The sequence below is a fragment of the Crassostrea angulata genome, chromosome 7, assembly GCF_025612915.1.
Source record: "Crassostrea angulata isolate pt1a10 chromosome 7, ASM2561291v2, whole genome shotgun sequence".
Lineage (NCBI taxonomy): Eukaryota > Metazoa > Mollusca > Bivalvia > Ostreida > Ostreidae > Magallana > Magallana angulata.
In genome coordinates, this window is record NC_069117.1 from 43,290,721 (window position 1) to 43,304,742 (window position 14,022).

The window sequence follows — 14,022 nt, forward strand, 5'->3', positions numbered from 1 at the left end:
AGAAATCTATTTAATTGATGTGAACAAAAATTTACTCTTGTCACACCCTTTCAATATTTTGCAGTTCTAAAAGTGAATAGTTTCAAATTATGTGTCGTGTCCTATTCAGTGCTGTCAACGTTCTGGCTGAATTAATTTAAGTAAACATTTAGCATATACTGTGGCTACCTCGTCTCTTAGCTAATAGCCTATAATACTATCAGGAGTTACATAATCCCAATGAATTGAATGAAATATTGTTGAAATTTAGTATTTATATTCATGTGAATAACTGTCATGATAAAAACATGATTATAAAGCTTAAACTTTAATTTTTTTTTCATTGAAAGTAATATTTACATAACCCCCTGGCCATTTAAAAGCTTGATTATATGTAATGTGTCTACATGCATTATAATAATGAATAAAACTCACAAACAAATCCTACATATATATATATATTCATTTAGTAGAAATATTTGCAGCCTGTTTTGTACATGAATAATATATCATTCGACATTGTTGCAAGCAACAGGTTTTGTGTCTAGCTATCAATACTTCCACAAAATCTGTGGTTTGTGACAATTATAAATAAATAAATTCATTTGATTTTATTGTTGAAATTTTGTATGTTTTATCTATGTTTAAATTACATGTACTATATTAGTTCACCAGTTTTGTAGACAAATGTTAAAAAAATTCAGTTGGCTATTAAACAAAATCTATTATAATTTGCATAATGATCGAAATGAATCTGTTGGTACTTTACACAGCTGCTGTTTAGACTACCTAATTGAATACACCATAAATATATAAACTTTAAGGCACTCTATTGCACTAAATACAATATGATAAACTAAATCAGAATTGGTTTTGGTATCGATATCAAATCAAGATTTATTATTAAATCAATTAGATATATATACTTAATTATGTTAAGTTTACATGGAATATATGCAACGTCAGTTTTATTTATGTACCACTTTGGTTTCTAACAAGATGTGTTTTTCCACTTACATAGATTCAATTATTTGTTATGAGTGCTGAAACAACTAATATTACTTATTAGGTTAGTTACTGACTCACTACGGAAATATATTGGGTTGATCAATCTCATAGATGGCGAGGCGAAGCCTGATAAAGTACTACATAATTTGGAATTATCATCGTTCATGGAGGACCATTGTTTGTGGGTTTGTGGGTAACCCTTGCCCACGAATTTACCTCCGCACAAACGTATATACATGTACATGCAAGCATTTGTTTAATGTTCATTAAAATTGTTCCAATTACACTACCAACGAAATTACATCCATACGAACAAGGAAATTTTGGCTACCCGCAAACATTGACCCCCACGAATAAAAATGATTCAACAGTATAGTCTTAATAGAGTCATCATAATTATACTGGGCAAACAAGTCAAGTGAATAAGTAGCTGTATTTGATGTTGATACTTTATTATGTTAAATAAGACCTACATGTATGAGGATATCCTGAGGGTCTAAATAGATTTTGTTGGCTAATGAACTTTTCTGCCGTGGTTTCTAAAATGTGTCTAGTTTTAGATCGATAAGAAAAAAAACTATGAACAGCTTTAACATTGTTGTTTTTGTGTATCATTAAAACCTAGGAAATGGAAACTAACTTGAACCAAGGAATGGAATTGGAATTGAATCGAGAATTTGGGATGTCATGGTAGCTTATGTATGCACTGATGCACAACATCTTTGTCAATGAATGAAAATTCATAAAATGCTGAATATTGTATAATAATATGTTTGTATGTTCATGTTGATTCAACTTTATACCAGTATATTGAAATGGATGCAGTCAGGCTGAATTTCAAATCTCAGATAAACTTATTCATTCATATGCCTAAAGGCACACCTTGGCATAATGTTTGTACATTTCACAGTTAATATATTTAGGTTCATGATTCTACACAATGTGTGCACATAAATAGAGAAAAACTTATATATTAAATGAAACACCTTGTGAAGTGGAATTGTATCTGAGCGGGATATTTGGTTTGACAAATTTGGTCTGTCAACCAAAAAATTTTTTTAGTATTAATTTATAGCCACAGTTGTGCAGCAATATGAATATAAAGATTATTTACCTTGGTTGTCTTAAAAGAGTTACAATTTTAGTTCAGTGTGAGGCAAATAGAAAATACATGAACAACTGAGGTGATTATATAGATTTTTTTTCAGTAACAGTTGTAAATACAGAATTTTGATATACATGTTTCAATGATAATGGAATCGGAGAAGTTGTATATCAATATATAATGCTTTTAGGATAACGTGGAAAATGTCTGATAGCTTGTTGATGGCAATTAAGTTACTAATGAAATCGTGAGGAGGATGCCTTGTAATTTAATGTTTCTAAATTGGGACTGTAAATTTATTTACTCTTTATGTGACGAATGCCTAAAACAAAGACGTCTTAATGCGTAGTCTCAATTTAACTATAACTAATTGTACTGATTTTTCTTGACTGTCTAGTTTTGATTGGAATTTCTTTGATGCTTGTTTATCTAAAGTCAAGAAGGAGCTTTTAACCTGTTTATACTAGTGCGATAACTTCATATCTCCAAATGGATTTATTTTACTACAGAATGATTAAGTTGTAGTGAAAGAATCTGTTTTTATTTTCATTACTGAGTAATAGTACGTAATACATGTCCATGATTGTGGTTATTGCCTAATGGTGAAGTGGGTTTTTTTTTTCAACAAAAAATTGTATTTATGGGTAATTTTTACTCAACGAAGCTTAAAATAATCATCTCTAAATGACCAATCATGCTGGTTAAAAGAATTTTTTAAGTTTGATTCTTTGAAATCAAATTAATAGGCAGTTAAATATATTGTAGAAATAAAGATATAATATGTATAGAAATGACAAAATTCTTTGAATTAGGAATGAACAAAAAATAACAATGAAAACTTTTGATGATGATAAGCAGAATCTTTTAAGGATTGAGGCGGGATGGTCAACAAATTAACCATAAATTAGATTTTTTAAATTTGGGTATTTTCTATAATTTGATTTAGAGCTCTTCTTCTCCAGAAGTTCAATATATGCTTAAAATGGCCATGACCATTGAGCGCTCTTAATATGTGTATGAAAGTTTATAATAAACTTCTTAAGAAAACAGAAAGAAACTTACTGACATGCAGTAAATTGGGTAAACTTGATTGGTCAAGAAACTTTTCGATAAAAGTTGTATGTGTACAGTAAAACATGCTTATAACAAAGTACCAGGGACGGGCGATTTTGCTTTGTTATAAGCGTAATTCGTTATATCCCTCAAGTTTACAACATATAATAAATTAAGTCACAGGGAATGAAAATCACTTTGCTGTAAGCGTCAATTCATTACAAGCATGTTGGCTGTAACCATGTTTTACTGTATCTATGTATTTACATTCATTTTCTGTTTGATCCTTTTACCACTTATGTCACCCATTATATGGCTGAATGAATCAGAGATGCCAGTATATTAATAGAATTTTGCTTTTTTATAATGCAATTTTTGAATGTTTCAGGTATTCAAGCATGATTGGAAATCAAGTGCATTATGTGATAGAACACTGAACAATATAAATGTTATTGGTAAGTACCGGTAGAATGTCATAAAAACATGAGATAAATCTGCTATACAGGAAGTTCCTCTTTGTTTTGAATGCTCTTCCTAATTTTCAATTGCTCAGTGAAATGGTTTATTTCAGAAATGGAACGTTGTTGGATATTATTTTTAGTTTCTAATCATAAATTGTTCATCTTACAAGAGGTGTGTAAATACAAAAATGTTATGTATAATTGGACCACGGAACATATGTGTTAAAAATATCCACTTGTATTTGGTTGTATAAATGGAGGGTCAGATTGCAAGTCTTTTTTTGATACTTTAAAATCACTAGTTTACCTACAAAGTTTGAGATTTTGTAGCTTTAGAGAAAAATCAATATTTTACCATTTTGTTATAAAACACGCTTCATTTGTGAGCTTTAGGGTTCTTGATTAAAATGGCCAACAGATATAACATGCATGCAGTTTTAATATAAGTGTTGGCGGAGCCTGCACTAAATTAAAGCAATTTTTTATCTATTATTGGGCATTTATTACTTTGAAACATACTCTGGAGCTAGAGCAGTACAAATTTCATGTGTCTTTTCTAAATTGCTGGAAAAACCAACAGAAATTGTTTCAAAAGGTGCATTTATGATTGTAAGTTGAGATGAAAATAGCTTGTGAACTGATATGTCACAGTTTTATTTATGGCGTAGGGGGTCAATTTTCACAGGGTTTGTTCATAGGATCAGTGACATGGAATATTGTACTTTATTCCCATTGTATTACATTACTTATAATTGAAGCCCCTGTTTTATTTTATTTTTCAGACATTACTTTGGAGATGACATGACTACAGACAGCCTAGTTAATGGATTCCCCCCTCCTCCTCTGCCTGAGGATGAGGAACAGCCAGAACTATTACAGGTAAAAAAAATATTTTTTCATGCTATAGGATCGAACTATTATAGGGTAAGAAACTCTTGCAGCAGATACAGAACTTTTACAGGAAGGATATTCTTTAAGTTACTATACTTCTTGTAGGGAACTATCATTGGGTGAGGAGAAGTTACTATAGTTCTGGTGGGGAACTATCATTGGGTAAAGAGAAGTTACTATACTCCTGATAGGGAACTATCATTGAGTAAGGAGAAGTTACTATACTCCTGATAGGGAACTATCATTGGGTAAGGAGAAGTTACTATACTCCTGATAGGGAACTATCATTGGGTAAGGAGAAGTTACTATACTTCTGGTTGGGGAACTATCATTGGGTATGGAGAAGTTACTATAATCCTGGTGGGGAACTATCATTTGGTAACAAGAAGTTACTATACTTCTGGTGGGGAACTATCATTGGGTAACGAGAATTTACTATACTTCTTGAAGGGAACTTTCATTGGGTAAGGAGAAGTTACTATACTTCTTGTAGGGAACTATCATTGGGTAAGGAGAAGTTACTATACTTCTTGTAGGGAACTATCATTGGGTAAGGAGAAGTTACTATACTTCTTGTAGGGAACTATCATTGGGTAAGGAGAAGTTACTATACTTCTGATAGGGAATTATCATTGGGTAAGGAGAAGTTACTATACTTCTGATAGGGAACTATCATTGGGTAAGGAGAAGTTACTATACTTCTGATAGGGAACTATCATTGGGTAAGGAGAAGTTACTATTCTTCTTGTAGGGAACTATCATTGGGTAAGGAGAAGTTACTATACTTCTGATAGGGAACTATCATTGGGTAAGGAGAAGTTACTATTCTTCTTGTAGGGAACTATCATTGGGTAAGGAGAAGTTACTATACTTCTGATGGGGAACTATCATTGGGTAAGGAGAAGTTACTATTCTTCTTGTAGGGAACTATCATTAGGTTAGGAGAAGTTACTATACTCCTGGTGGGGAACAATCGTTGGGTAAGGAGAAGTTACTATACTTCTTGTAGGGAACTATCATTGGGTAAGGAGAAGTTACTATACTCCTGATAAGGAACTATCATTGGGTAAGGAGAAGTTACTATACTTCTTGTAGGGAACTATCATTGGGTAAGGAGAAGTTACTATACTTCTGATGGGGAACTATCATTGGGTAAGGAGAAGTAACTATAATCATGTTGGGGAACTATCATTGAGTAAGGAAAAGTTACTATACTTCTTGTAGGGAACTATCATTGGGTAAGGAGAAGTTACTATACTCCTGATAAGGAACTATCATTGGGTAAGGAGAAGTTACTATTCTTCTTGTAGGGAACTATCATTGGGTAAGGAGAAGTTACTATACTTCTGATGGGGAACTATCATTGGGTAAGGAGAAGTAACTATAATCATGTTGGGGAACTATCATTGAGTAAGGAAAAGTTACTATACTTCTTGTAGGGAACTATCATTGGGTAAGGAGAAGTTACTATTCTTCTGATAGGGAACTATCATTTGGTAAGGAGAAGTTACTATACTTCTGATAGGGAACTATCATTGGGTAAGTAGAAGTTACTATACTCCTGGTGGGGAACTATCGTTGGGTAAGGAGAAGTTACTATACTTCTGATAGGGAACTATCATTGGGTAAGGAGAAGTTACTATTCTTCTTGTAGGGAACTATCATTGGGTAAGGAGAAGTTACTATACTTCTGATGGGGAACTATCGTTGGGTAAGGAGAAGTTACTATTCTTCTTGTAGGGAACTATCATTAGGTTAGGAGAAGTTACTATACTCCTGGTGGGGAACAATCGTTGGGTAAGGAGAAGTTACTATACTTCTTGTAGGGAACTATCATTAGGTTAGGAGAAGTTACTATACTCCTGATGGGGAACTATCGTTGGGTAAGGAGAAGTTACTATACTCCTGATAAGGAACTATCATTGGGTAAAGAGAAGTTACTATACTTCTGATAGGGAACTATAATTGGGTAAGGAGAAGTAACTATAATCATGTTGGGGAACTATCATTGAGTAAGGAAAAGTTACTATACTTCTTGTAGGGAACTATCATTGGGTAAGGAGAAGTTACTATTCTTCTGATAGGGAACTATCATTGGGTAAGGAGAAGTTACTATACTTCTGATAGGGAACTATCATTGGGTAAAGAGAAGTTACTATACTCCTGATAGGGAACTAATATTGGGTAAGGAGAAGTTACTATACTCCTGGTGGGGAACTATCGTTGGGTAAGTAGAAGTTACTATAATCCTGGTGGGGAACTATCGTTGGGTAAGGAGAAGTTACTATACTTCTTGTAGGGAACTATGATTGGGTAAGGAGAAGTTACTATACTCCTGATTGGGAACTATAATTTGGGTAAGGAGAAGTTACTATACTTCTTGTAGGAAACTATCGTTGGGTAAGTAGAAGTTACTATAATCCTGGTGGGGAACTATCATTGGGTAAGGAGAAGTTACTATACTTCTGATAGGGAACTATCATTGGGTAAGGAGAAGTTACTATACTTCTGATAGGGAACTATCATTGGGTAAGGAGAAGTTACTATTCTTCTTGTAGGGAACTATCATTGGGTAAAGAGAAGGTACTATACTCCTGGTAGGGAACTATCATTGGGTAAGGAGAAGTTACTATTCTTCTGATAGGGAACTATCATTGGGTAAGGAGAAGTTACTATACTTCTGATAGGGAACTATCATTGGGTAAGGAGAAGTTACTATACTTCTTGTAGGGAACTAATATTGGGTAAGGAGAAGTTACTATACTCCTGGTGGGGAACTATCGTTGGGTAAGTAGAAGTTACTATACTCCTGGTGGGGAACTATCGTTGGGTAAGGAGAAGTTACTATACTCCTGATGGGGAACTATCATTGGGTAAGGAGAAGTTACTATACTTCTTGTAGGGAACTATCATTGGGTAAAGAGAAGTTACTATACTTCTGGTGGGGAACTATCATTGGGTAAGGAGAACTCTAGGAACAGATCTCACACAGGTGGAAAATTATTTAAAGTTACTGTGCTCTAGTAGAGATTCAGAAGGTAATTACCATTAATAAATATTTTAAGAGCAATTGTAGAAGTAGGAAACTATTTCTAGGCTACTGTGAGGTTATGAACTATAGAATGCATATACAGAAGTTGTAAATGGTTAGGAACAACCACAGCATGAAATGGAAAAAATAAACAAAGGTAATCCTCTTTACAAATTAAGAATTTTGTCTTGTCATCCTGCTTCCATTTTTCCCCATTGGTTCACCAATATTCTTAATGAGATTAACATTGAAATTGGAACTGATATTAAAAACTGTTAATATTTATCAAGAATCTACTGGTTTGTGCTAGTGTTTTGGAATTAGGTACTTTTAGTAAATTTAAAAGGTAGTTAATTGGTTTTGAAGGCACTATAATGAAAGTAATACTGAAAACATCTGTTTCAAGAAATCAGTAAGCAAGAACTGAAATTAATGGAAACAGTTTTTGCATGAAAAACCATTCTTCCTAGAATTTTAGGATGGATAAGTAATAAAAAAAAAAACTACATGTTTTGTATCATTTTCAATTTTCCCCCCATTTAGTCGGGCGCCTGTAAAGTGCGAAACGAAATCGAAACGAAACGAAACGAAATCCAACGAAACGAAACGAAATCAATCGAAACGAAACGAAACCAATCGAAACGAAATGAAATCAAACGAAACAAAACCAAAAATCGAAACGAAACGGAATTTAAACAAAACTAATATCATTTTTGACTACATAAAAGTGAAAATAAATTCATTGAAATAAATTTTTGAACCATAAAATATAACTACCTGTATGTTTCAGATTGCCGCTGTAAATTTTTAGCCGATTATCAGAAATTTGCAAAAATTATATAATTGTGTAAATAAGTGATGTACATTCCTATACCTTTTAATGTTTCTAATTTATTTCATTAAATGATATTCAGACGTTTAGAGAGAGAGAGAGGGGGAGAGAGAGAGATGCCTTAAAACCTATCAGCGACATCACATAGCAAAGTATATACGCAAAGAGAGAGAGAAAGAAAGAGAGAGGTAGAGATATGATGATGGTACTGAAGGGGACATTTTAACAACAATTTTCTTTCTATTGATTTGAAATATTGTAAAAATGAAACGATCAAATATAATGTGATTTATAGCATACTGGTTGGTTACCAGTTTCTAACATATGATAAGGAAGTATAGCATGAATTTGGACGTCGTAATTTGACAAAATTAACGTGCAATATAAAGAGGTTTCTTACCCGTATTTTACCTTAAATCAAACATGATCCCCTCTTTCTCCCCCTTTCACACGCACGCACAATGTATTTTAATCTTTTTTACAACATTTTATATCGATATGAAAAAAATCGTGTAGTTGGATTGTCTCCGTAAATACTGTAAACGCACTATATTTAGGGTGTACAGTATTTGGCGGAATATAATTTTTCAACAAGTTAGCATTAATTTGAATTAGCGCATTTCTGAATTTACCTTTTTATCTACTTATATATTTTACATTTGGCAATGTTCTTGATTTTGCGGACGCTGTTTTCTGCCAAAAACGCAAAATAGAATACTTAGGCAAAGGGGTAAAGACAGTTTTTTAATACGTTTACAGTATAATCATCTTTATATTGCAAGTTAATTTTGTCAAATTACGACGTCCAAATTCAAACTATACATATTACAACAATTCTTATTATATGTTAGAAACTGGTAACCAACCAGTATGCTATAAATCACATTGTATTCGATCGTTTCATTTTTACAATATTTCAAATAGATAGAAAGAAAATTGATGTTAGAATGTCCCCTTCAGTATCATCGTTATATCTCTACCTCTCTCTTTCTTTCTCTCTCTCCTTGCGTATATACTTTGCTATGTGATGTCGCTGATAAGTTTTAAGGCATCTCTCTCTCTCTCTCTCTCTCTCTCTCTAAACGTCTGAATATCATTTAATGAAACAAATTAGTTTTGTTTAAATTCCGTTTTGTTTCGATTTTTGGTTTAGTTTCGTTTGATTTCGTTTCGTTTCGATTGGTTTCGTTTCGGTTCGATTGGTTTCGTTTCGTTTCGTTTCGTTTCGATTTCGTTTCGCACTTTCCAGGCGCCCCATTTAGTCTTTCAGTTTCAATGTAATTTTATATTGTATGTACTAAATGAAATGAAGTTCATATGACTTTTGACCTTGAGATGTTGGATGTGTTAGCTTGGGTAACACTGACCTTAGAGTTATTAAGACCTTTAAAAAAGGAACTTAAGACACATCATCGCAAAATCCTTGTCTATGTGACCAGACAGGTGCTACCAGTATATATACATCTGGCATTGCAGGTGTTCTTTTGAAATTATATGTATTATATATCAAATTATTAAATGATGTATAAGCAAGTGTTAAACAAAGTGCTGCACAAGTAAAACAAGTACACAATACAGATAATAACTTGTCATACAGTAACAAATTCCAAATTTGAATTGCAATGATATGTGTTCCAATGCAGGCATGTGTTCCAATGCAGACATAAATAGACCAGTTTGGTGAGTTTGTGAACTCTGATTTATTTAATGGGGTTTATATGTTACCTGAATAGGACTGGTACCTTTCACTTTGTATACAAAATCACATGGCCATGAAGTTATAGTGACATTTGGGTTGGTGATATAGAAATGGTATCTTATGCTGGTTTGCCATGACAAAAATCTGTCAGAAAAAAAGAAGAAAACGGGAATTACAATGGAATTCTTTTATTAATGGGTCATGAAGCAGATTTACCCCTGTAGTTAAGGAATCTTTTTCTGGTTAAGGTACTCTTACTAAGCCATTCCAGTAGCTTGCATTTTTGCATGAATTGTTGATTCTAAACTAGTAATTTAAACATAGATCAAACAATGATGCAGAGCTTGTTGCATGTACCATGATTTGCAGTAGATTTATTGATAATCCTTGCAGCATATTATATTATTCATTACCTTTATGGATGATACTTCATCATATTAATCAGGTGATGAATGGTGTTTATATCAAATGCTAAAAGAATTTAAGATAGATAGACAGGATGTTGTTATATACCTTGAAATATAATTACTGTATTTGTACTTTAACCAAAGAGTTCAGACCCTTTTTTTAGCCGGGCTCTGCTGAAAGCAGAGTCCTGGCTATAGGCAGGCAAATCGCCAATGTTACTATAAATAGCACAAGTAAACAAAAAACCAAACAGCGTCAAGGTAAAGCTTCCGCTATACCAAATAGTTACAAAAAGAGCCACGTTTTGTCAAAAGTATTGGCATTTTGTTTCTGTTTTTTTTTTATTTCGAATGAATTGTCTATCTTTTTTAGTTTTCTTATTAATAACGTGTTTTTAAAACATTACTATGCATTTTGGACACATACAATGCGCATGAATTTCCATGAACTACTTTGCTGCGCGATGAAGAAATGGGGATTAAATATATCTTATGCTTGTTGCAAAATTCAAGGCAGCAACTGTTGAACTTTTTAACTTCTACTAGACAGACATAATTTTTGTTTATAGCCGCTTACAAAATTTGGTCGCTCTCTGGTGCTTTGCCGACATTGTAAGCATGAGAGAGAGAGAGAGAGAGAGAGAGAGAGAGAGAGAGATTCAGTCTTTACTACACAATATGCATAAAGACACACCAAAAGAGCCCGGCTCTCAGTACTTCAGTACTTTGATTCAAATATGTCATTTTTAAAACACATTTGAAAAATCAAGTATTGGTAAGTGAACTGTGTTGCAGTTTACCTCAGTTTTTCTCTTACACTGTCTTTAATTCATCTCAATGGATGGTCAATTTTTTCTTGATGGATGCCCTTGAATTGATCAGTAATCATATATATAATTTTATAGATGTACACACAATTACTTTTGCCCATTCATTGGTATGGTATTCAACGATTTTACTCAGTTTTATATCTGTCCCAAACACAGTTGTGGTTAAAGAGAAGTAACTGACAATATTCAATTACAATATGAACCACTATCTTAGATTTTAGATTATTTTTTTAGATTTGTTTGTTGTTAATGGAATGAGAATAAAATGAATGTGTAAAATGTCATAGGCTGCACAACTCTAATGGTCACAAGCAAGGACATTTTCTCCTATCTCTCCATCACCAAGTTTCAGCCAAAATTGGGGGGGGGGGGGATAATTTGTTGGTGTGTTTTACGTGGTGTTTAATATGTATGAATTTTTAATTTGTTCATCCCCATTTATCCAACTTGATGTTGCTCAGGTGAGTGCTGTGGCCCATGGACTGTTTGAACATTGGAAATGGTAGGCATTGATTACTGGGGAGCAATTATGGCTTTATTAGAGTATTCAAGGACGTGAATTTCATTTTTATATGATAATTCTGTGATAGAGCTAGTTGTTGTATTATTGAACATAAGACTGAATCTAAGAGAAGCTTGAAACCTGGTATTGAAGAAGTTCACATATGAATTCTGATATTCACGTATTTAGAGACAAAATATATTGCAGCTAACTGGACCATGTACGATTTTGAGCAATATAAATACGTGTTTGATCTTGAAAAGTGTATTGTAAGAGATGATGAGATTCTGAGCCTTCACTACAAACCTTATATATTCAAACATGTGCAAGCTAGAACAAACGATAATGAATTAAAATTAAAAGAATGAAACATTTAGTTCAGATTTTAAACTTGATTCAGAAATGAGACTTCTTTTTTTCTTAAGCTTGATAACATTTCTATAATAGGTTTATATTGACTGCATGCACATAAAAATTACTCTTGCGTGTATACATATACTGTCAAGTTTTCATTTTTCGAAATGTCAGACCTATTAAGGCCATCATCGTGTTGCATCAGTCTCAGATTAAGGCAAAATAACATCTGATTCATTTAATAAGGTCTGGTTTCAGCTCATTACCTTGATAAGATGGTCGTGGTTAGATATTATCAATGTTATGTTGCAATGTTCTATAACAGACATTTTTAATAGGGAGAATCCAATACAAGGAAAATTGAAAGACTCAAAGAAAAAAAAAATCAATTTTTATGTATGTCTGAAAACACAAAGTAATCATTTTGGTCCCTTCTTTTCTCTTCTATCTAATATACACTCATTTCTTCACTTGGGAGCCTGCAGTACGTATTATGATAAAATAAAACAACCGCCATTCCCTGTGTGAAGCCTAGAGCCTGATGGAACCGCTGATACAAGGTGTGGAGATGCGACACCTTCGTACCTGTAGCCTCAATATTTCCCTAGCGGATATTGTTTTCTGTTTTGTGGAGGAGATGGATAATCGCTTTTGTTATTTTTAGTAAAGCAATATCATTTTGTTTTCCGTACTAAGTCAACAGCTCTGGACTGCTTATCTGTGGCAGTGGCTTTAATATGATGTCATAGACTGATCATATTATATGATAGTATTAAGCTTATTTCACATTCACTGCCTAACGGTTATTGTTTGAAGATGAAGCGATTCAAAACCAGACATTCTCAGGTAAGAACTAGTTTTTAGGGGGGTTTTGAAAAAAAAAATGTATAATAATTTATATAGATTTGTATCAGCTTATGAGTGGAAAATCATGATTGATTGAGAGAGAGAGAGAGAGAGAGAGAGAGATTGCATGCAGTTTACTCCCCCATTTTTTTTTTATTGCATGTAATTTATAGTCTCCTAGATAATACAAATCACAATTTTCATCCCTCTTTCATGTGTATATTTTTGATTTAGTCTCAATCATGTTAACACTTTCTCATTTTCATAACAAGATACACAAATTACACATTATTTAAAACTGAAATCACAGTTGAATTCAGGTAAACTATTACATACTTTGGAATCATTTGATTTCATGAGGGCCATTTTTCGTGGATTGAAAGTTTTTAGCTTATTCCTGGAGATGTAATTTCATGTATGCGTGCGTTTTTGATTTCAATAAGAAAACTAATTCTTTCAAAATTTGTTTTCGTCGAGGATGTAAATTCGTTTGGGAAGGCTACCCACAAAAACCATGAAAGTTGAGCCACCACGAATTCTAATGATTCCCCAGTACCTGCAAGTACAAGTATGAAAACAAAATTTCATCGGTAATTTCTATAAAAAGTGGAAGTCCAATTCAAATTAAAACAAAGATCTTTGTAAAATTCATAAAGTGGGAATTTGACTTTATATATATATATATATATATATATATATATATATATATTTTACCAAAAATGATTTCCCATCAGGCAATAGTTTGTCTTATTTTATAAGGATCTCTTCTTATGAAATTTATCTTGCTGTCTACTTGTTTTTAATTTTAAACAAGGTGTTTCTCACATGTTGGAGAACATTTGAGAATGTTCTTAAATACCAGTAATTGTATGAAGCAGGATTACATTTTGTGTGAGGTATTATGATGCCATGATCTGTTGGTTCAGCAGTGATAATTCAATGAACTATATGCATATACGCAATTCAATGAACTATACGTTTACGTAATATATGGACTTTGTCTCTAAATACTGGTAATACTTCT